This window comes from Neoarius graeffei, chromosome 28 (genome assembly GCF_027579695.1).
Source record: "Neoarius graeffei isolate fNeoGra1 chromosome 28, fNeoGra1.pri, whole genome shotgun sequence".
Lineage (NCBI taxonomy): Eukaryota > Metazoa > Chordata > Actinopteri > Siluriformes > Ariidae > Neoarius > Neoarius graeffei.
Window position 1 is genome coordinate 2,363,303 of NC_083596.1, and position 23,701 is coordinate 2,387,003.

Genomic DNA, 23,701 nt, shown 5'->3' on the forward strand with positions numbered 1-23,701 from the left:
TGTATATATTTTTTGTGAATTAAACTATTTTGGAACGACTTTATGGACACGTTGGGTTTCAGACTTGTAGCTTCTTGTGCATGGCAAATTCTTGGAACGCGATGTGTGTGTGTGTGTGTGTGTGTGTGTGTGTGTGTGTGTGTGTATAGCCACATCGATGTGACGTTGTACAAAATGTTTATGCCGTGTATATATTTAAAAACTCTAAATTCTGTTTCTGTTCACATGATAGAGATCATCGATTTATAACGGAGTCCATTTTATTTCCGATTAGGTTCATTTCAGCTTATTGTATACAGTATATTCTTTTAATTCACGATCCGGTCGATTCATGAAAATAGGATTTATACCTGGCGAGCTTTCAGTAAAATCTTTTCATTTCATTTATTTTCCACGAAAAGAAAATCAAAGCTCATGAAGGCCAAATGCATATAATATCTTGTATAAAATACAACAGGCATGTGTTGAGCAATATTCCCCTTTATAACCTATCAAGCTTCTGTTCGGTATTATAACATCAGGAAATTGTGCCACAAAGACTTAATATTAAGGTTATTGACAAAAAAGGAATATACTGCATAAAATAAAAAAATGTAAACCCTTCTGTGACATTTAAAAAAATAAAAAGCAACAAAAAAAGGCTAAAAAACCCTGACAGGTGGTGTGTAAACAGGACCAAAACCGAACAGAACTAAAACGTCCACGCTGATATTACACACAGATCTATATGACTCTCACTGACCTCATGTCCAAATGAACAGAAAAGTCACTCAGGCTATTCACATGTCCCCTTTAAAAACTCTTTTCCTCTCCTACCTTCACACCACTTTTACGTGTCAGTGTTGGCAACGTCATGGAGAGATAGAGATATCAGGATTGCGTTTTTTTCCACTCGAGGCTGTTTGAGAAGCCGTTTAGTCAATAGAAGATGATTTCTACGACAAGATCTTAGTAAGCGCTCATTTCTCATGGTTCTGATGTATACCTGTGCTAATATAGGTTAATAACACGTATATAACAGTCTGTAATATCTGAATATATATATAATAACAATAACTGCATATATAATTAATGTAATGCATAGGTAATAAGACATGTATATAGTAATGTATACAGTATATAAGTAATAATGCATGCATGTCAGCTATATAATGCATGTATGTAACAGTCTGTATAATATATAGGTAATAATGCATGTGTAATAGTCTATATTATACACATAGGTCATGTATGTAATAATCTACAGCCTTTCATGCATGGAGGTAAGAATGCACATATGCACTAATCTCTTTAGTACTCAAGTAATATTGAATACATCATTTATATAGTACATGTATGTAGTAATGTGTGTCTGTAGCACTCTATATAGTACACATGCATGTATGTAGTACTCTATATACTAACCCCATTTCCAGAAAAGTTGGATATTTTCCAAAATGCAGTAAAAACAATGATTATCCATCCAGGACACTTTTTCGATGGAATAAAAACGTGTTCTATTCCCTTCTAGCGGGCTTCATTCATTTGGTTTGATAGCATGCAATATTGTTAGCATATCGCTTATCCTACGTGTATTACGTCACTCTACCCAATGGGGAATGAGCGTTGAATATGGTTTACGATATTGCACGGTTGTCAAGACAACATGACATCACACGTCGGAGACGTAAAACTTCTGCGCTAGCGAGCGACTGGGACAATTTGTAAACAAACATGGCCGCCAGGTTTGCTTTGTTAAATACATAAGATTTTGAGAGAATTTTGAAAGAGAAAGACGCGTTGAACACCCAAAAGGAATGTGTATGAATAATAATAATAATAATGATAATAATAATAATAATAATAATGATAATATTGGCTGGCTTTTTTTGTGGTGTATCAGATATATTCCATTCAGTTACTCATCTTTGATTTGTTCAGTATCATGCTAGCTGAATGGAATATATCTGATAGACCACTCAATGCCAGTCAATATTATTTAAATACCTGTGATTTGTTAATTCACGTGAACTTTTATTTAACTGACAGAAGTACAAAGAAAGGATTTTCAATAGTTTTGCTGACCAACTTAATCATATTTTGTAAATATAAACGAAGTTAGAATTTGATGCTTGTAACACACTCAGAAAAAGTTGGGACAGAGGCATTATTACCATTGTGTTACATCACCTTTCCTTTAATAACAGTTTTTAATCATATGGGATCTGAGGAGACTAATTCTTCCAGTTTTGCATTTAGAATTTTTTTCCATTCTTGCTTGTTACAAGACTTCAGCTGCTCAACAGTCCGTGGTCGCCATTGTCTGATTCTCCTCTTCATGATGCGCCATACATTCTCAATAGGAGACAGATCTGGATTGGCAGCAGGCCAGTCAAGCACACGCACTCTGTGTCTACGAAGTCATGCTGTTGTAGCCTGTGTAGAATGAGGCTTGTCCTTGTCCTGCTCAAATAAGCATGGAGATCCTGGGCCTCTGCGTCAAATAGTACCTTCACACACATGCACCTCACCCCTGCCGTGGGGCACTGACCCCCCCGTACCATCACAGATGCTGCTTTTGCACTTTTCTCTGATAACAAACTGGATGGTCGCATTCACCTTTGGCACTGAGAAATCAACGTCTGGTTTTCAAAAAGAACGAGCTGAAATGTGACTCATCTGACCACAGCACATGTTTCCACTGTCTTTCAGTCCATCTGAGATGAGTTCTGGCCCAGAGAAATCGGCGTTTCTGAATAGAGTTAATGAATGGCTTCCTCCTTGTGTAATACAGTTTCAGGTTGCATTTCTGGATTTAATTGAAAACAGTTTTCTGAAGTCCTCCCGAGCCCATGTGGTTATATTTGTCACATTAGCATGACGGTTTCTCAGGCAGTGCCACCTGAGGGCTTGAAGGTCATGCCCATTCAAAAGTGGTTTCTCGCCCTTTATGCACTGAGATGTCTCCGAATTCCCTGAATCTTTTCACTATATTATGGGCTGTAGACTTTGAAAGCCTGAAAATCTTGTATTGTATTGAGAAATGCTCTTCTGGAATTGACAAACAATTCCCTCATGAATTTTGGCACAAAGCAGTGAGCCACGCCCCATTCTTGCTTGCAGAGACTGAGCCTTTGGTGCTGCTCTTTTTATACGCAATCATGTGATTAATTAACCTGCTTATTGTGGAATCTGCCAAAATGGTGTTACTTGAATATCCTGTAAACTTTTCAGTCTTATTTTGTCTCTGTCCCAACTTTTTTCGAGTGTGTTATGGGCATCAAATCCTAACTTCGTTTATATTTACAAAATACAATTAAGTTGGTCAGTAAAACTCCTGAAAATCTTTTCTTTGCACCTTTGTCAGTTAAATAAAGGTTCAACAAATAACAGATTTTTTTTCTGTATTTTGGAAAATATCCTAGCTTTTCTGGAAACGGGGTTTGTAGTTCACGTATGTAGCCCTCTATAGTGTGTGTATGTAGTAACGTGTGTATGTAGTACTCTGATCTTCTGTGTGGCTTTAGATTCGTCAGTTCTATTTAAAGCTAGAGTAAAGTCGACACGTAGAAAAATGTCTCTCTAAACCCACCTTTAAAACTTTTTTCCCCTACACCTGTACCAAGGTCACTGTTTGATAGCAATATTAATATCAGCTATTTATATACGTACACTGATATATGGATTAATCATTACTGTGCTACTCAGACAGGTCATGGTAATATTCTGGATATGTTTTAAGCATTAAAGCCTCTCTTACCGACAGATAAAACAGTACCTTTTATAAAATAAAGAATCTTTTTATATGAATTTCTCATTAAAGCAGGGAGTACTCAGTGCACTTTACAAACTCATTTCAATACACTTTATTTTTTTCTACAGTCTGGATTTTTAAATTATTTATGAAATTATATTTAAAAAAAAAACCCACCAGGGCGGCACGGTGGTGTAGTGGTTAGCGCTGTCGCCTCACAGCAAGAAGGTCCTGGGTTCGAGCCCCGGGGCCGGCGAGGGCCTTTCTGTGCGGAGTTTGCATGTTCTCCCCGTGTCCGCGTGGGTTTCCTCCGGGTGCTCCGGTTTCCCCCACAGTCCAAAGACATGCAGGTTAGGTTAACTGGTGACTCTAAATTGACCATAGGTGTGAATGTGAGTGTGAATGGTTGTCTGTGTCTATGTGTCAGCCCTGTGATGACCTGGCGACTTGTCCAGGGTGTACCCCGCCTTTCGCCCGTAGTCAGCTGGGATAGGCTCCAGCTTGCCTGCGACCCTGTAGAAGGATAAAGCGGCTAGAGATAATGAGATGAGATGAAAAACCCACCATTTGGTTCTTTTTGTCACAGCCAGGAATGGTAGCCATAAAAACTCTTTGGCATGGGTGACTTTTAGGACGTGGTGTTTATTTCGAAATGTGTAACGTCAAAGACAGCGTGTCAGACTGTGTGGCTGAACGAACCCGTCAGCTGGCTTTTAATTGATTACATTCGCCATTTCCATAAAGTTGTTGTTCTCTCTCTGACAGAATGACATGGAAATTTAAAAAATAGGCACATATAGACTTCTGGAAATGACAGAGGAACACATTTATCATGGTGAAAACATCACGCACAGCCAGCTACATCCTGTGACCCATTTCAGCAGGTTCATTGAGTTTTTAAAATTTATTATTATTGACTCAGTGTTTGCATTCTTTAAATAAGAATTGGATTGAAATACTGGTAACTGTTCCACTGTCAGGTAAATAACTTGGAAACGCCTCGAGCATTATTGCGAGTCAGAACTGGAGTGTCACTTAAAGGACTTAAAGATATTTGGATGAAAGTAGACAAAGATTATTCCTCAAAGGCTTATGTATTAACAAAATATTATTTCCTGTAAACCAGGATATTACAATGTTCTGTTATTAAAAGCTTTACATTTTTTACACTAAGAATGAAACCTAATTATTTCATTTCTTGCCATGTGAGAAGGCCAGCCAGGTTTTTATAAACTTAAGATATTGTTCACAGAGTCAGGAGGATGAGACAGAAAACTTCAGCTAGAACGAACCCAAAAGAAAACTGTCACTTTGTGAGTTTTATTTTCTAGTGACATTCTTTATTTGTCGAGCATTTTTCATCTCTGTGTTCCATTTTAAAAAGTAAACATTTGACAGTCACAGTAATAGATCAGTCAACAGTGATTAATTATATGCAATAAAGCAATGAGAAAGACCACAAATCATATATATATATATATATATATATATATATATATATATATATATATATATATATAAGGGCTCGAAATTCATATTTTTTTCCACCAGCCAGCCGGACTAGTTCCCTTCCAAAGTAACTCGCCAAACAGAAAATCAACTCGCCAAAATTTGTTCATGTATGAATTTTACTTCTGTCAAAAATAACACAAAAGAGAGTAGTCACCATTGTTCATGACTAATGTGCATTTATTTCAAGACCAGAGTATTTTGATACTGTTTTTTTTTTGCACACTTTACAAACTGGCATTTGCTGTTCCACGTCTTCCTCGCGATATCCAAAAAAACGCCAGATGACTGACCCCTTACTAGTTCTTTTAGGAACCAATTCATCCGCTTCCATTTTTAATTTGTCGCTGAAACTGACAGAGCTTACACGGTAGCCTATAAAACACCAGCGATTGAACGAACTGAGTCAGTGCTGTAAACCGGAACTAGAAAGTTCCTTTCAGCACCGAGATGTCGCCCGGGATTGATTGGCGAGTGCGTGACGTTATTGTTTTTTTTTACCCTTAGGCAGCCTCTCACGTTACTGCCTGAGGGACAGGGAGAAAACCACCGGGAAAGGTTTTAAACAAACGCAACAAACACGAAACAAACGCAAGTCGGCAGGTGACCATAAAATACTCGATAGTCACGATATAATAATTTTATGTATCTCACACAGAACTTTCGGAGATATATCGAGTATATTCGATATATCGCACAGCCCTAGTCTGAATCTTCGCTTCATATATATTTTTTATTTTCAGCTAGCCAGCCGGGCTGCCTAGTGACAGGAATTACCCGCCAAATGACAAATTAAGTCGCCTCGGGCGACCGGACCACCGCAAATTTCGAGCCCTATATATATATATATATACAGGGTGTCTCAAAAAAATGTACTCACACTTTGAATGAAGAGAAAACCTTTATTTATGAACATAGAGTGAAACGGAATAGCTTCAAATACAGAAGACAAATGTAATTGAAGAATCATGTTTGCAAATGTTCAAATTGATGACCATTATTGTCCAGACAACGCTGATAACGCACACCAAGGGATTCGCAAACGTCACGAAACAGGTCATTAGGAATATCGCGACATTGTCTTTCAATTTCCAATTTCAATGCATCAATTGTTCTTGGTTTGGTGTGATAATTTCCTGCCATGCTGTGATTAATTAATTACACCTGCAACACAAAAAAGGCAGCATGTTAGGGACAGTTAAAGTGTGAGTACATTTTTTTGAGACACCCTGTATATAAGGAAAGACCAGAGTGCTAGGAATAAACAAGCTAAAACAAGTCTGCTTTTAATCTGTATTCAAGCATTTTTAATGTTAATGTTACATGGAGCACTGTTTTAGGGACATTGTTTGAAAAAAATAGTGAATTATTTAATAAGTAATGAAATTTCAAATGTCAGTTTGAACACAGAGAAATACGGTACTTTTAGCTGTACAAGTTTCTGCTTGAATACTCTGGCAAATATTGAAAAAGGATAATTTTGGTTTCATTATTTAGAGATATTAATAAGTATTATTATTCTATCCACATTTACTGGATATGAGCAATCGCATGCTCTGATTGGCTACTCTACTACTAGGATATCAGCTCATATACCATGAGTAGAGAAAAACAAAATGGCGGCGCTTGTTGCTGAACCAACCGGGGACGACATAAAAACTCTACTTGAAAACAAAGCTCCAGAAATAAAAAAAAAAGCAACAAAATATGGAATGAAAGTATTTGATGATAAGAGCGTATCTTTTTTTTATTTTCAAGAATTATTATTATCGCATTTTTCACGAATTGCTTTGTTTGCCGGTCTGTGCAGGGTCGCAGGCGAGCTGGAGCCTATCCCAGCTGGCGAGAGGCGGGGTTCACCCTGGACAAGTCACCAGATCATCACAGGGCGACACATAGAGACAAACAACCATTCACACCTACGGTCAATTTAGAGTCACCAGTTAACCTAACCTGCATGTCTTTGGACTGTGGGGGAAACCGGAGCACCCGGAGGAAACCCACGCGGACACGGGGAGAACATGCACACTCCGCACAGAAAGGCCCTCGCCGGCCACGGGGCTCGAACCCAGGACCTTCTTGCTGTGAGGCAACAGCGCTAACCACTACACCACCGTGCCACCCCGGTTTGTTTATATTCTAAGCGGAAATTATTTTGTCTGACGTTTTGCATAAAGTTTTTATTTATCGAATTTGCAAAAAAAATAAAAAAGTAAAAATGCTCTGTTTCTCAAAATCCAGTGAATGTGGATAGAATAAAACAGTTATTCCACTCAATCTCGTTGTACAACCCCGATTCCAAAAAAGTTGGGACAAAGTACAAATTGTAAATAAAAATGGAATGCAATAATTTATAAATCTCAAAAACTGATATTGTATTCACAATAGAACATAGACAACATATCAAATGTCAAAAGTGAGACATTTTGAAATTTCATGCCAAATATTGGCTCATTTGAAATTTCATGACAGCAACACATCTCAAAAAAGTTGGGACAGGGGCAATAAGAGGCTGGAAAAGTTAAAGGTACAAAAAAGGAACAGCTGGAGGACCAAATTGCAACTCATTAGGTCAATTGGCAATAGGTCATTAACATGACTGGGTATAAAAAGAGCATCTTGGAGTGGCAGCGGCTCTCAGAAGTAAAGATGGGAAGAGGATCACCAATCCCCCTAATTCTGCGCCGACAAATAGTGGAGCAATATCAGAAAGGAGTTCGACAGTGTAAAATTGCAAAGAGTTTGAACATATCATCATCTACAGTGCATAATATCATCAAAAGATTCAGAGAATCTGGAAGAATCTCTGTGCGTAAGGGTCAAGGCCAGAAAACCATACTGGGTGCCCGTGATCTTCGGGCCCTTAGACGGCACTGCATCACATACAGGCATGCTTCCGTATTGGAAATCACAAAATGGGCTCAGGAATATTTCCAGAGAACATTATCTGTGAACACAATTCACCGTGCCATCCGCCGTTGCCAGCTAAAACTCTATAGTTCAAAGAAGAAGCCGTATCTAAACATGATCCAGAAGCGCAGACGTCTTCTCTGGGCCAAGGCTCATTTAAAATGGACTGTGGCAAAGTGGAAAACTGTTCTGTGGTCAGACGAATCAAAATTTGAAGTTCTTTATGGAAATCAGGGACGCCGTGTCATTCGGACTAAAGAGGAGAAGGACGACCCAAGTTGTTATCAGCGCTCAGTTCAGAAGCCTGCATCTCTGATGGTATGGGGTTGCATTAGTGCGTGTGGCATGGGCAGCTTACACATCTGGAAAGACACCATCAGTGCTGAAAGGTATATCCAGGTTCTAGAGCAACATATGCTCCCATCCAGACGACGTCTCTTTCAGGGAAGACCTTGCATTTTCCAACATGACAATGCCAAACCACATACTGCATCAATTACAGCATCATGGCTGCGTAGAAGAAGGGTCCGGGTACTGAACTGGCCAGCCTGCAGTCCAGATCTTTCACCCATAGAAAACATTTGGCGCATCATAAAACGGAAAATACGACAAAAAAGACCTAAGACAGTTGAGCAACTCGAATCCTACATTAGACAAGAATGGGTTAACATTCCTATCCCTAAACTTGAGCAACTTGTCTCCTCAGTCCCCAGACGTTTACAGACTGTTGTAAAGAGAAAAGGGGATGTCTCACAGTGGGAAACATGGCCTTGTCCCAACTTTTTTGAGATGTGTTGTCATGTAATTTAAAATCACCTAATTTTTCTCTTTAAATGATACATTTTCTCAGTTTAAACATTTGATATGACATCTATGTTCTATTCTGAATAAAATATGGAATTTTGAAACTTCCACATCATTGCGTTCCGTTTTTATTTACAATTTATACTTTGTCCCAACTTTTTTGGAATCGGGGTTGTACATGGATTATAGACACCTCAGTGCTACGCGTCTCGTCGGCTATCAGCTCACGTACGACTCGATTTCGTGGAATAACTGTTAAATATAAATAAACTTAATTTATGATTTCTACACTATATTCTTACACTGTGGCATTTGTCTCACATCGAGCACTTACCAAATTGGGAGAAATTCAGTCCCAAGTTTGTTCATTTGCTAATTCTGATTCTCTAGCTAACAATCTGGAAGAGTGAGAGTGAACACGTTTCCTTCGAGACACTTTTTTGAGTATAACACACTCAGAGGAAAGCGCTAGCCGCCCTCTTCCACATACACAAGCTCAGATGCTAATGATTAGCGAGTGTCGCCTTGATGGACAGGAGAGAGAGTAACACCCCTCTCATACAGTGAGAAATGTTTTTCTTTTTTGGACTCTCGGGATCGTCAGGACTCGAACTCAGTGACAGGTCTCGACGTGGCACTTCACGTCATCATCGAGCCACTTTGAAAAGGAACAGCTCTCACTCAGTGCTTTAGCTGTTCTAAAAAACATTTCTAACTCTGGCGTGTTCTCATGGCTCCGCCTCAAACAAAAGAGTTCCTCACTCCACGTTTCAGTGGTTCTCGTACATCATCCATGTATCAGTAGTGCACTACATCTCGTTGAGTTTCTCAGCATGGACTCTAAAAGTGGATTCATCACGTCGGATGAAGTGAAAGTGAAATTCCTGGGTGTCTAAGTGCTTCAGTGAATTTTATTCTTTGATGCGAATCGTTAAAATCCTGTATTGCACTCCACTGGTCTTCCCTAGAGCAGTACAGACTGCTGAAAACTCTAAAATGATAAATGTAATGTTTTTTTGTTGTTGTTATTGAAAATATCTCTTTATAAAGATATATGCTTGTTCATGATTTTGCAAAACCGATAATGCATTAGTGGTGCAATATGCAAATGAGCTTGATAACAAACTGGTGTTTGTATTTTTTTGTCTCTTTTGATAAGCTGACATCCAGAAGATTCATTCTGTAAAATATTTCATTCTTGTGAATCTTGAAACATTAAACAGGTTCAGAGATTTGGTTTAAGTGGATAGTATGTTGTGTCACAGTATGATTATAGAAAGCTAATTTTCCATCAGTACAATCCAGAAAATCTTCTACAGTTCACTAAATCATCACTTTCCCCTAATTTATACTATAGAACACCTGTAGTGAGTAATATTTCATATACAGTGCTGTGCAAAAGTCTTAGTCACATGTAAAGAAATGCTGTCGAGCAAAAATGGCTTTAAAAATAATGAAATGAAATGTTTCAACATGGGGGCGGCATGGTGGTGTAGTGGTTAGCGCTGTCGCTTCACAGCAAGAAGGTCCTGGGTTCGAGCCCCGGGGCCGGCGAGGGCCTTTCTGTGTGGAGTTTGCATGTTCTCCCCGTGTCCGCGTGGGTTTCCTCCGGGTGCTCCGGTTTCCCCCAAAGACATGCAGGTTAGGTTAACTGGTGACTCTAAATTGAGCGTAGGTGTGAATGTGAGTGTGAATGGTTGTCTGTGTCTATGTGTCAGCCCTGTGATGACCTGGCGACTTGTCCAGGGTGTACCCCGCCTTTCGCCCGTAGTCAGCTGGGATAGGATCCAGCTCGCCTGCGACCCTGTAGAACAGGATAAAGCAGCTACAGATGATGAGATACAAACTTTTAATTTTATGCTGGAAAAGAAAACGAACGTTTGGAACTCTAAAATATTTTTGTAATGTTTTGACTCGATAATGTAGAAGTCATAAAATAGAAATCTATAACAAAGTTTGTATGAAGCAAAAAGAGGGGGACTAAGACTTTTGCACAGTACTGTATATGCAGTATATACCATGGTGAGTCAAACGAAAGCGGTTGTAACGTTTTCCACCTGCATTTTAATTCCGCGTGACCGTTCCAGCACGCAACGAGGGTCCGGATTGTTCTAGAAAAGTATCCTAATTAATTTTACACTTTTAAGCTTTGCATTTGACTTTATACATGTTGTTTAGTCTTTTTTAGGCTCATCAGTCTGTGCTCAAAATATTTTTCATTTATGTCAAAGCACACAAAGAAATTATTTCTTGGCATTAATCATAAAAGCATGAAAAAACCTTCAGTGTAGACTGCAGGGAAATTGTATTTATTTCATACGTTTATAAGTCTAACCTTGCACACATTCATACGAGTGTAACCTTGATGTTTCTCACTGTGCTTACATTAGCAGGTGCCTGTCATTGTGTATGAAACAGATGTAAAGTATGTGGAAATGATGTAAGTGCTTAAGCCTGAAACAGACGAGAAAGCCTTTTTATGGTCCCACACGTATACTGAATAAGGCCATACACTGAGCCCTGAAGGAGACGTTTCACCTGAGAAATGGCGTGAACAAACGGGTGTACTGTTTAGAGGAAAAAAAAAGAATGGAGCTGGTTCAGTTGTGAGCAAAAAGGTACAAATGTGAAAATGTGCTTGTGTGGTATATCATTATTTGGGTTATTTTATCCGAGGAGCGATAGAACGAGCTCAGGGCGAAGTGTAGCGCTGTAGAAGTTCACTGTTGTGCACTGAATGTGAGATAGAATAAATAATAATGAATTGAAACGGTGCCGGAAAACATCTCCGATATCGTGTCCTGTAACAAAACAACAAATCGGCTTGTCTTTGTTTTCTTTTGTGTTAGGACTTATTTTATTACATTTATGCTTTATATTAGGGCTGGACAGTATGACAAAATATCATATCAGATTTTGATATACTAACAGTTATTCCACGAAATCGAGTCGTACCTGAGCTGATAGCCAATGAGGCGCGTAGCACCGAGATTGAGTGGAATAACTGTTTTATTCTATCCACATTCACTGGATTTTGAGAAACAGAGCATTTTTAATTTTTATTTTTTACAAATTCAATAAATAAAAACTTTATACAAAACGTCCGACAAAATAATTTCCGCTTAGAATGTAAACAGACCGGCAAAATGACAGGAGCGACTTGTGGAAAATGTGATAATAATAATAATTCTTGAAAAATAAAAAAGATACGTTCTTAACATCAAATACTTTTTTCCATATTTTGTTGCTTCTTTTTTTTATATATTTTTTGGGGGGGGTTCTTCTTCTTTAGGGTTTTTTTGTTGGTTGGCTAAGCAACTTAAAGGTTCATTACCGCCACCGACTGGGCTGGAGTGTGGAACAGGAGATATTGGGGAAAACAAACAAAAAAAAATGCTCTTTTAGCTATTTCTGTTTCTTTGAAATACTTGATAATTTTTTGGGGTTTTGTTTTTATTTCGTCCTCAGTTGGTTCAGCAACACGCTCCACCATTTTGTTTTTCTGTACTTATGGTATATGAGCTGATATCCTAGTGGTAGAGTAGCCAATCAGAGTGCACGATTGCTCATATCCAGTGAATGTGGATAGAATAATTCAGATTTTTTCTATGATACACAATACGCATCACGATATATTGTATACAGTACATACGTAACAATCTGTATATATATATATATATATATATATATATATATATATATATATATATATATATATATATATATATAACATTTTACAATGTAAAATTGAGGAAGTAAATGCTGCCAGAGTTTGTAATATTTATGAAAAGATATTATGATATTTCAGAAAAGTGTATCATGACATAATTTATCACAATATAGATGTTGTATCATCATATCTCCCAGTTCTAGTTTATACTGTGTTATATTTATTATATTTATAGTGTAAATTATTTTTGTGTGATTTAAATTGTGAAGTGCTTTTAGTTCTGTACTTTTAGTAGAAGCTTAGTACTTTTTAAAGAAAATAATAGTGATATCAGTTCATATCCAAGGTTTTAGGATCAGTATCAGAAATAAAATGCACTATCGGGTCGTCTCTAATAAAGACTCATTTGCTTTGACTCACGAGTGGAAAATAACTTTATAATAAAATAAATTCGTATTTGGACAGCCCAGTGTTGTAGACATACATTAGGAACACATGCATGTGTGTGTGTGTGTGTGTGCGGTCTTAGAGAAGTGAAGATCCTGGGATACTCTAAAGCTCATTACAGAAATGATGTTCATCAGTCTAATTGAAAGTTCAAGGCCAAATTTGCAGCATGCATCAGAGGAGTGCGTGACGTGACTGAAGACACCGCCGCCGTTTCACCGAGATCTGAAACAGTCCTCTGCTTCCACTCAGAACCAAATATTCATTTCATTCCATTTCAGTCAAACATCCAGCGAGCCATTTGAGATGACAAGTGAATTAGCATATTCGTGGATATTTATTTACAGTCAGGTCCAGAAGTATTTGGACAGCGACAGGGTTTTTGTAATTTCACCTCCGTACACCACCACGACGGATTAGATGTGATTGAAGTGTTCAATTAAAGTGTTAATTCAAGTTTAACAAAAATATCACAGTAACACTTTAGAAATTACAGCCATTTTTAAAAACCAATTTTTTTTTTTTTACAGTTTTTTAGTCACTCCATTTTCACAGGCTCAAAAGTAATTGGACAATTGACTGATAAGTCGTTTCATGTCCAGTTAAGGCCTGTTTCCTTGTTATTTCATAACAAATTAAGGGGATTAAAGGTCTGGAGTTGATTCCAAGTGTGGAATTTGCAAGTGAAAGAAGCCATCATGAGGCTGAAAAAACAAAACAGACCAATCAGAGAGAGCAGAAACTTTAGGAGCGGCCAAATCAACAATTTGGGACATTCTTAAAAAGAAGGAATGCACTGGTGATCTTAGTGACACAAAAAGCCCTGGAAGACCACGGAAGACAACTAAAGTGGATGATCACAGAAGTCTCTCCTTGGTAAAGAAAAACCCCTTTACAACATCGAGCCAAGTCAAGAACACTCTCAAGGAGATACCTTAGGTGTAAAAGTCTGTCATTGTCAAAGTCTGTAATCAAGAGACGTCTTCATGAATGTCAATATAGAGTGTTTACCTCAAAATGCAAATCGCTGGTAACCCACAGGAACAGAAAGGACAGATTAGACTTTGCTCAAAAGACTTTGCCCGATGTCAGGCTGCCAGTGGAACTGGGTCACTGGTGTTTACTGATGATGTGACTGCTGATAGAAGTAACAGGATGAATTCTGAAGTGTATAGAGCGGTACTTTCTGCTCAGATTCAGTCAAATCCTGTAAAACTGATAGGACGGCACTTCAGATGGATAACAGATGGATAGCGACACAAAACATACTGCGAAAGCAACCCAAGAGCTTCTTAAGGCAAAGGAATGGAATGTTCGGAAACGGCCAAGTCAGACAATCCAATCGAGCTGCTTTTCACTGACTGAAGGTAGAAAGACGCACAAACAAGCAGCACCTGAAGGCGGCTGCAGTAAAGGCTTGGCAAAGCATCACAAGGGAGTAAACTCAACATTTGGTGATGTCCATGGGTTCCAGAATTAAGGACTGCAAATGATTAGCATCCAAGGATTAAAAATAATCCTTATATTTATAAATTATTTTAGTTTGTCCAGTTACTTTGGAGCTTGTGAAAATGGAGGGACTGTGGGGAAAAAAGGCTGTAATTCCCAAACAGTGAAAGTCTACACTTCACGGCTTTATTTCAGATCCACTGTGGTGGCGTACACAATTACCAAAATTGTGTTGGTGTCCAAATACTTATGGACCTGATTGTGTATTCACAAATTTTGGAAATTTAGAGGAGTGCATATCATGTGTTATAATTCTGAGTCCAAAGTCAACATGTTCAGATAAATTCAGTATCTGTTTAGATCCATGATATTTCCTCATAAATGACCATTTTGTTCACATTATTTTTCAAATTTTTGTCTAACTGCGTCTGCAACGTTTTCTCTTGAACTCTAGTAACAAAAACACCAAAGGAAAACAGAAATGTGTTTATTAAGTTGTTTTTGTCAACTCACACCCGCTGTGACTTTAAAGAGAGCTTTTAGCTCTGCCCACTTCACTATCAAAAAAAAAAGAAATGAAAAAAGGAACATATACAGTACATCAAGAAACACTTTTATGTATGACATGATGTTTAATGTTCTTAAACTCATCTCATCTCATTATCTGTAGCCGCTTTATCCTGTTCTACAGGGTCGCAGGCGAGCTGGAGCCTATCCCAGCTGACTACGGGCGAGAGGCGGGGTTCACCCTGGACAAGTCGCCAGGTCATCACAGGGCTGACACATAGACACAGACAACCATTCACACTCACATTCACACCTACGCTCAATTTAGAGTCACCAGTTAACCTAACCTGCATGTCTTTGGACTGTGGAGGAAACCGGAGTACCCGGAGGAAACCCACGCGAACACGGGGAGAACATGCAAACTCCGCACAGAAAGGCCCTCGCCGGCCCCGGGGCTCGAACCCAGGACCTTCTTGCTGTGAGGCGACAGCGCTAACCACTACACCACCGTGCCACCCATGTTCTTAAACTCATTCATTCATTCATTCATTCATTCATTATCTCTAGCCGCTTTATCCTTCTACAGGGTCGCAGGCGAGCTGGATCCTATCCCAGCTGACTACGGGTGAAAGGCGGGGTTCACCCTGGACAAGTCGCCAGGTCATCACAGGGCTGACACATAGACACAGACAACCATTCACACTCACATTCACACCTACGCTCAATTTAGAGTCACCAGTTAACCTAACCTGCATGTCTTTGGACTGTGGGGGAAACCGGAGCACCCGGAGGAAACCCACGCGGACACGGGGAGAACATGCAAACTCCACACAGAAAGGCCCTCGCCGGCCACGGGGCTCGAACCTAGGACCTTCTTGCTGTGAGGCGACAGCGCTAACCACTACACCACCGTGCCGCCCATGTTCTTAAACTGTTTAAAATAATTTATTGGACAAAACTTGATGTTAAACAGTATATTATTTTCATCTCCAGATGTTTATTGGAGATGTTAAACAGTTTATTATTTTCAACAGGCTGCTTCTGACTGTTGAAAATTAATCGTTCAAGTGTATTTGTGTAAAAAAAAAAGAAACCTGGATTTTGCATCTTTATATAAGAAAACGAGTTTTTCAAGAAGCTGAATCTTAACATAGACAAATCCAACACGCTTTAATAGAAAAGTGTGATATAAGTTCCGTAGGTTATTTAATATGTACAACTGCAAATCAGAAACAGTTGGGATGGTGTGGAAAATGGCAATAAAAAAAACAAAGCAGTGATTTCTAAATGTACTTTGACGTGTATTTCATTACAGACAGAATGAACCCGAGATATTTCATGTTTTGTTGGTCAACTTCATTTCATATGTTAATATACATCCATTCCTGCATTTCAGACCTGCAACACATTCCAAAAGAAGTTAGGACAGGGGCAGTTTAGGGCTAATAATGAGGTAAAACAATTAAATAATGATGTGATGTGAAGCAGGTGATGTGAACAGGTGACTGTAGTTGTGATTTGGGACAAAATCAGGATCCCGGAAAGGCCGAGTCTTTGAGGAGTAAAGATGGGTCGAGGATCTCCAGTCTGTCAACAGATGCATGAGAAAATTATTGAAATGTTTAAAAACAATGTTCCTCATAGAAAGCTAGGAAGGGATTTGGATATTTCACCCTGTACGGTGCATCATATCATTAAACCATTCAAGGAATCTGGAGGCATTTCGGTGTGTAAAGGGCTCAAGCCTAATCTGAACCCCCGTGATCTCCGATCCCTCACTGCATCAAGAACCGTCATTCATCTACAGCTGAAAGAACCACATGGGCTCGGGATTACTTTGGAAACCTTTATCAAGCTACAATACAGAGTTACATCCACAAACACCAGTTAAAACTTTACTGTGCGAAAAGGAAGCTTTATGTTAACTGTGTCCCGAAGCGCCGTTGACTCCTCTGGGCTCTGAGGCGTCTGGGACGGACCATCACACAGTGGGAACATGGATTGTGGTCAGATGAATCAGTATTCCAGGTCTTTTTTGGAAGAAATGGATGCCGTGTGCTCTGGACCAAAGATGAAAAGGACCATCCAGCAGGACTCTAGGTGTGTCATGGTATGGTGTTGGGTCAGTGCCCTTGACAAAGGTAACTTACACTTCTGTGATGGAGCATTAATGCAGAAAAGTACACTGAGATTCTGCTGCCTTCAAGACGACGTCTTTTCCAGGGAGATTTCAACGAGACAACGCAAAACCACATTCTGCACACATTACAAAGGCGTGGCTGTGGAAGAAGAGGGCGTGTCCTCTCGGTCCCCAATAGAGAATGTGTGGAGAATTTAGAAATGAAAAATATGACGGTGACGACCCCGAACTGTTCCACACCTTAAGACCTGTTTGCAGGAAGAATGGAACTAAATACCACCTGAATACCACTTGGTGTCTTCAGTCCCTAAACATCTTTTAACTGATGTGAGAAGGAACGGAAACATTATACAGTTATGAGAAATACTTTACTGTCCAAAACTTTTTTGAAATATGCTGCAAGAATCAAAATTGAAATAAGTGTTTATTTTGGGGACCCCCCCCCCCCCCCAATAAAGTTCACGAAGGTAAACCAAATAATGTGCTGGTGTGTTGTTTTGAGTGAAATGCAGGTCAAAGATTATTTACAACTCACTGTTTATAATTTTAATTTCAATTTCAACTCCAACATACCGCCCTAACTTTTACTGATTTGAGGTTGTATATAAATCTCGTAGTAAATATTTCCTTTGCACTTTTGATGACCTGATATGACCTGAAGATAACGATGTTTGCTAGTTAACTATCCATAAGTCAGTATTTAAAAAAAAAAAAACATATTTGGAAACCTGTTAGGAGTTTGTGTACGCTGGGAGGTGGTCTTGTGGTATACATGAGGTTTTGTATTTAGGTTAAACGGACTGCCCATGAGAACCATGCGAGCAAACCGAGTCGGTGTGAAAGCACTGTGATGAACATGTTATAAACTGATAGTAAGTCATTATCGAAAAGTCGAGACACAGAGGTGAGTATAAAACGGAGAACGTGTGGAGTTTGGAGTGAACCAAGTGAACCCACTGCTGGAATGAAGCACACACTTGATACTGATTCTGTTTTGAAGTTCAATTTTTATTATTTTTTTTAACCCAAGCCCGAGGCTTAATCAGCAGATGGAAACCTGGATCTGTGTTGTACTTAAATGAATGCATGTTTTGTTTGTGTTATGTGTTTTTCCATTGTGCTGGTATGTTCTCTTCACCGACCTCCAAATTCCCAGGATGCTTGTGGAATGTGGGCTGATAACTCCGTATAAGCTGTTTTTATTTTTTAATTTTTTTAAAATTTAATTAATATATATACACTACCGTTCAAAAGTTTGGGGTCACTTTGAAATGTCCTTATTTTTGAAAGAAAAGCACTGTTCTTTTCAATGCAGATCACTTTAAACGAATCAGAAATCCACTCTATACATTGCTAATGTGGTAAATGACTATTCTAGCTGCAGATGTCTGGTTTTTGGTGCAATATCTCCATAGGTGTATAGAGGCCCATTTCCAGCAACTCTCACTCCAGTGTTCTAATGGTACAATGTGTTTGCTCATTGCCTCAGAAGGCTAATGGATGATTAGAAAACCCTTGTACAATCATGTTAGCACAGCTGAAAACAGTTGAGCTCTTTAGAGAAGCTATAAAACTGACCTTCCTTGGAGCAGATTGAGTTTCTGGAGCATCACATTTGTGGGGTCGATTAAATGCTCAAAATGGCCAGAAAAATGTCTCGACTATATTTTCTATTCATTTTACAACTTATGGTGGTAAATAAAAGTGTGACTTTTCATGGAAAACACAAAATTGTCTGGGTGACCCCAAACTTTTGAACGGTAGTGTATATATACAGTATATATATATATATATATTTTTTTTTTCAGTAGGCGAGGTATGAGCTCCGAGTTAGTGTGGGGATAATCCCTCACCGGTTATGCAAATTCGGTTTGCGCAACACCTTGTGTATCAAGAACTTCAACTACATTTGTAATACAATTTGGCTTGGCTTGGTTTATGATACCATTGGCAAGTACCTGTGTGCCGTACCTTTTCCCGTTCTCGAATCAGTAGGAGGAGTCGCGTCACGTCGCTTATAAATTCCCACGCAAAGCCGTTTAACCATTTTTGTAAAATAGTCCAATCATGTAAAAGGTGCTAGGATTTCAGAAACACATCACACCTTGATTGCAGAAGCGTAAAAGTGGCACACAGCCACGTCGAGTGTGTTTACTCACTGAATCTTGCTTTCCAGATTGGTGCATGCGGCGTGCGAGGACAGAGGCAGGAGTCGTGTTCAGGCATGGACATTTCTCTTTCTTTCTTTCTTAGTTTTGCATTGTGTCGCAATGAAAAAATTCAACCCACAAAGGAATGATTGTGTGGTCAGTTAAGGACAATATTTCAAAAGGAAGGCCATGACACACACGCGCGCACACACACATGCATGCATTTCTGTGTTAATAAGTGAAGTGAACCCAAATGATGGCTGTCTCATTTTAAAACTAGAAAACCAGTTGTGTGTGTGTGTAAACACGTTCCGTATGTGGAGATTAACTGTGTGTGATGTTCTCAGTCACAGATCTGGATCGGCTGAAGAGAACGCACTCAGAGGAGCATCAGATGTGATCTTCGCAGCCGAGGGACGCTGGAGAGGAAGTGTGTTCTCCATCCGAGAGTGAGAGGTGAGCTCAGCGCTGTCATTCATCTGCTCTTGCTGTTACACCACCACGTGTCTGTGTGATCATTCTTCATGCTTTAGATTATTATTATTATTATCATTATTTGAGTAAGACATTAAAACCTTAGGCACATCATATGAGCTGCGTCTCAATCTGCTCCCTGGATACCGAGTGCACTTTATTAATGCATATAACACACTGTAAGTACACAGCCAGCGCACACTCTGTATGTATTATGTACAATTTCTTATAGCTCGTAAAGGTAACGATGGAGGTCGTATTATCAGTTAAAGATGTTTACGTTGTGGTGTGATGGGGCTCAGCGGCTCATCAGCGTGTGTTTAATGCAAATGGATTTTAATCCGGCTGTAGTTGTGTGGTTTGAGGTTGCTTGGTGATTTCTAGTTTGAATTGTTTGTTCTCATCACATTCCCTGCTTCCTTCCTCCCTCTCTGCTGCCCCCTACATGGTGAAAGAGTGAGTGACGGAGAGCAATTTTAGACACTGTATGTGGTTCATCTGATGCAACACCAAAAAATCCTACTCTCAATGCTTTTACACGCCCTGATCTGAGATCAGACAGAGCACATCAGTCCTGCATTAAATACAGAGGTAAAGCAAGGTGATCGAACCCAGACCAGCCCGAGAGGCCAAGCGGTTCAGTTCTAGATCAGTTTCCAAGACAGAATGATCTGGTTCTAGGTTAGTCAGGAAAGCAGCACGACCTAATCTCAGGTCAGTCCGAAAAAGCTTCCTGATCTTCATGAATCCAAAAAGCATCCGAGTCAAAAAACATTTTTTTGTGCTATCCAATCAAAGATAAATCTAAAAATCTTTCTGATCCGATCCCAGATCCGAAAAGCCTCATGACCCAATCCCAGATCAAAGACAGGGCGATTTTATCTGCCAGCTTTTCTAAAAGCCACGTGAGTCCAAAAGAATTCTGTCCCGAATCAGTGTGAAAGGCTGCGAGATCCGATCCCAGATCAGTCCGAAAGGCCCACTTTGTGCTCAGGTGTAAGTTACCTGTTGTTGTTGCATAACGGCGAGAAACACAATGAGTCCTTTTTCTCCTGTGGAGAAGAGCGTGTTTGTCAGCCATACAGCTGTTGCAGATTTATGCTAATTTGCGAACGGTCCTGGTATTTATCGTAGTCGAGCTCCAGATCCATTCCTCAAAGTCCTGCTGTAAGTGATTCATAAAACCTGGAGATCTGCGCTGTGTCCCGCTGAGCCGTTTCCTCATTTTCAGGATGGTTTAAGGAAAAAAAAAGAGAGACAATTTCCCAAATGGGTTTGCGCGCCTCTCCTCTAAGGGCCGAGTGTGCGAGTGCGTGGAGTTTTGGCATTGTGTCTCCTCTCGAGAGTTTTGCATTTGCAGAGGAATTCTCTTTACACACTGTGGCATTGTTCTTACACACGCGATTCATCATGTTTCTCTGAATTGGGCAGCACAGTGTTTTTCCATCATGGCTGTGGTCGGGGGTCTCATTGGGAGCGCTGCTTGTGTGTGTATATATGTGTGTGTGTGTATGCATATGTGATATGGCATCAGCTTTAAACGAGAGTTCTTAATATAGGCTCTGACTACACCACGCCGTCTGGCTCCTCGATAAAGCTACACGGCTTACACACACTCCGCTCCACAGCACACACTCGTCTCCCGTCGAGCAACAGCTGAGACTATTAAGCAGGGGAAGCACTCCACGGAAAAGCCCATGGTGGCAGACGTTTACGTGCATGCACGCGTACGTGTTTGACCCTCGCATGGCCCTCCCGCTCGTGTGTGAATGTCAGAGCGTGCGTCGGAACTTGGCTCAAGCTCCAGGCGAGTGTATATCGTTCCTGTTCACCTCAAATGACTCGTATACAGAGAGAGAGAGAGAGAGAGAAACACGCACACACTGTGCTCTAGTTATCTTCCTCACACACCCTTACCAGGAACCCAGTTTCTCAGTGTCACATTTACTTCTGATCCAACATTGTGGGAACGTTTACCTCAGAGAACCTGACCATATCCACACCAGAGTCCAAAATCTAAACATTACCACACACTCGATCCCTGTCGCACGTCTCGAAAAGGTGCTTCACGATACCTAATAAAGCTCAGTCCTTACTTTAAAAAATATACAAATAAAACACCAGGTTATAATAAAACAAACTCCGACTAAGAAACATGAGTAGCTTTTTTTTTATATATGTTTCATGCCCTCACATGTGGTGTTTGTGATTTTATCGGCGTGTCATTGTTTCATTGTGTTCTTACTGTTTCTGTCTGTTCAGCGATCCAGACATCTGACAGGTTTTGATCAAGTGGTACATGATGTACATGATATACACGATAACGTCTCGCAGTGTTTCACTTGAAAGTAACTGGCGTGCAGGTGAGAGCAGCGTCGGGCGATTACGAAGGGTCACACGTCCGCAATTCTGTTCAGAGAATTAAAAACAGTCTGTAAGGGTTCTCTGGACTGTTAAGTATATACAACATAAACTCATGGCGCCTTTTTGTTCTGTAAGGTGACGAGCAAAACAGGCCCTGGTGTGGTTCGGTGATACAGTATCTGGTGTGGTTCTGGTGAGATAAGGATAAGAACATGATATTACTGGTTAATATTAAATCATCCTGCTTGGTAGTGGAGTGAAAACAATATCAGAAACTTCTGAGTCATGAAAAGAAAATGTCTTTAAGTGGTTTTGCAATGCATTGAAATGATATGACAAGGGACGTGAACTAACACGATTTAAAAAAATTAATAAATAAAAAATTCGGTGTGAATGAGTTCAGGATGTTTCTGGTAAGCTGAGAAAAATAAATTCCGTCACAGGTGGTTAGTTGCATCATTAAAAAAAAATACAGTATGATCAGATTTTTGTAAACGTGAAGTGAAATGACTCAAGTGCCATCAAGCATTCACTCAAGCAGTGAATCTGAACGACCCGCTACAAAGGTAAAAGGTAAACTCTAACGTAGGTCCTGTTTTTCACCCGATGGCATTCTTGAAAAGAGAAAAGTTTCCAAGCGAGGAGATTTCGCAACACAAAGCCAGCTCTATAAAGCGTGTAAGTGCAGCGTACATTGTTGAATATAAACAGGACAGCCGCGTCGTGTTTGGCCTAAACACTGGGCCGTGAGTGGCGTTTCCATTGAAACAGCACACAGATGGCACGGACAAGCTGCCAGCAGTATTTTTGCATGAACACATAGATAAAAACCTGTCAGGCAGTTGATGGTTAATAACCAAATTTCTTTATCAAACATATTTTGTTTAGGCAAAGAGACAGAGTGTGCAGGCAGTGCGTCAGCCCTTTAAATCCATACGCGAGAGGCAGGCGTTTCACCCCGCGTGAGAAATGTATCTTGGATTCTAATAGGGAAGTTGTGCATTTGCCAAGGTGCATGTGTGTCCTCAGCTAACCCCGGCACCCATATGGCGCTCGGCAGAGTCCACGTGAGGATCGCTGTGAGTTTCTGGAGGGAAAAATATCTGGAAGTGGTTTGTAAAAGAGAGATGAAAAAATAAAACAGAGGTAGGCAAAGCATTCTCTCTGACAGCAGTGCCAAGTTTACTTCTGATTTGTTTACAGCCGCTCTCTCTCTCTCTCTCTCTCTCTCTCTCTCTCTCTCTCGCTCTCTCTCTCTCTCTTTCTGTGTGTGTGTGTGTGTGTGTATGTGTGTTGTGAGAAACGGGGCCTGGGTCGGTTAGAGGAGGGAGCTGCACTCACGCTCGGCACAAAGACACACACTGTCCTCCATTTTGGAGACGAGGGCAGCCTGCAACTCGTCTTCTGTTCAGAGTCTCACAAGAATTCATGGCCACACAATACACAAAAGGGGCCAAATGTAAGAAACAAGAAAGAAAAACAAAGAACAAACCATCAGCGCAGACTCTCGTTAACAGGTCGTTAGTGCACCTGGCGCGGGCGGA

General features: G+C 40.0%; 1 protein-coding gene across 3 annotated transcripts in view; it reads left to right on the forward strand.

The window, feature by feature from the left end:
• The window catches only part of zbtb20 (zinc finger and BTB domain containing 20), a 329,339-nt gene that overhangs the window by 4,426 nt on the left and 301,212 nt on the right, over nt 1-23,701 (forward strand). For all 3 annotated transcript variants that reach the window (XM_060912969.1, XM_060912967.1, XM_060912968.1), the window contains exon 2: nt 19,667-19,775. The gene's annotated coding sequence lies outside the window, so the exon portion shown is untranslated. The remainder of the gene's footprint in view (nt 1-19,666; nt 19,776-23,701) is intronic.